Raw genomic sequence first — 1964 nt, 5'->3', positions numbered from 1 at the left:
GTGTGTGTGTGTGTGTGTGTGTGTGTGTGTGTGTGTGTGTGTGTGTGTGTGTATACACTAATACATAAAACAACAGAAAATTTGAAAATACAATAGTAAATTTACAATCCTTGGTTGCAGGTAGATGTACAACATACATGTCAAGCCTAAATAAGCTCATGACTAAACAAACAAAACTGAATGGATATAAAACTAAGTAGTGTATATATGAAATAACTAAATTATACAAAATAGGATGACAAAAAAAGAATTTCCTGTTGCCTTTTACTTTTTCTTTAGATAAGTTTACATAACAAGAAAATAAAGTAATTCATTTTGATGAATCTGGAACTGATATTTATGACAATCACATATGAAGAGATAAAAATTAAAGAACAGTATCAACAACAGATCATATGAGACACAAGTCTCTAGTTTTCATTTTTGTTAATATTCTTAAAAATACATTTCAACATTAAAGTTCAAGCTAAATATACTAGCCTTAATTTACCAATAAAATGTTTTTATACATCTGTGAATAATTTATTGTTGTGTAACTTCATGATGTTCATGAATCCGAGCAATAAAATACGTTTATTATCTACTTATTATTTTCTCTCTTCTTGTTCATCATATTCTTTTTTGATGATAAACTGTAGTTGAACAATAAGAAGAGAGTTTTTTTTTTATTTATTTACCAATTTTACCACGTTAACTGTAATATCTACAGGCCTCTCAGCATAACCTGATGAAAAAAGTAGAGCAAGAATAGGACTTGAATATTTTGTAAAAGTAGGACAAAGCAATGCTAAAATAGGGACATAACAATAAGATTACTCACACTTGGATTTTGCAGTGACATTATGAATAAATAAATATTTTTGTAATTGAGAGACAAGTATTTAAATATATTTTAAAAGATAGACTTATTGCACTTGCTTTCACACTTTATCAATTAATCCCTTAAGCAACATCAACAGGACGGCACACTTGAATCATGTGCTTGAAATTACACTGTAAAACATTTTTTCAAACTATAAAAACCTTTTTCAAGAAGGAAAAAAAGCATGGGTGTTTGAGAAATAATAGGGTTCTTTGAGAAAAAAAAGTAGGGGTACTGGAACCACTTCACTTACTGTAATTCATGCTTGCATGAATAGCCCATTTACAGATATTTATTTTGGTTACACATGCAAAACAGCTCAGAAAGCACTTTTACAGGATGTACACCTTGTGCTACCATTACATAAATGCCTCTACAGTATTTTACTATGTCACATTTAATTTAAACAATAGCTGCCCAAGTATGACACTGGAGAAATACAAATTAGCAAAATTTTGTGATAACGAAAAACTCTTCAGATGTTACATATTATTTTGGAACCAAGTATTAAGCTATACAACACAGATTTTATAATTATAATTCAGAGCATATCCACAGAAAACACAACGTTTAGTCATAAATTAGTTGTTATTTACCAAAAAAGATTTTTTTTATTTGATAAACATTTTGAAAACTATAATGCATTGAAATTAAATATACTTCTCAGTCTTGAAAATAACTTACTCTAACACAGGTACAATGAAAGATATGCATACTGGTGATATTTCTAAGTCAATTTCTAATTGTCTTACTTATTAACTTTTTTTTTGAAACTAAAAAAATAAACTTTTATGAGTAAAACTTTATGTATTACAATTAACAAGATTTTTGATAGCATTTTTAAATACATATGTATTTTAATTCTACTTAACACATAATTTTCTTGTTTTAAAGATATTTTATTCAATTGTTACATCTATTATATATTCTATCCTCCCATTAAACCACATATTTTTTAGATTTAAAATTTACTAAGATAATCTGTGGTGCAAAAACTGAGCAAACCAATCAGTTATTCCCAATCTTTTTCCTTTGATATACACATTTAAAACATAAACCTACCATAGTGTAGTGTTTAGCCATTAATATATATATATATATT

General features: G+C 27.2%; 1 protein-coding gene across 2 annotated transcripts in view; it reads right to left on the bottom strand.

Annotated features, from left to right (window-relative positions):
- Positions 1 to 1964, bottom strand: part of LOC106468026 (probable lysosomal cobalamin transporter) — a 45672-nt gene that overhangs the window by 31330 nt on the left and 12378 nt on the right. The window lies entirely within an intron of this gene.

This window comes from Limulus polyphemus, unplaced genomic scaffold (genome assembly GCF_000517525.1).
Source record: "Limulus polyphemus unplaced genomic scaffold, Limulus_polyphemus-2.1.2 Scaffold2839, whole genome shotgun sequence".
NCBI classification, from domain to species: domain Eukaryota; kingdom Metazoa; phylum Arthropoda; class Merostomata; order Xiphosura; family Limulidae; genus Limulus; species Limulus polyphemus.
The sequence above is the reverse complement of the archived record's forward strand: the minus strand, read 5'-3'. Positions and strand labels throughout refer to the sequence as shown.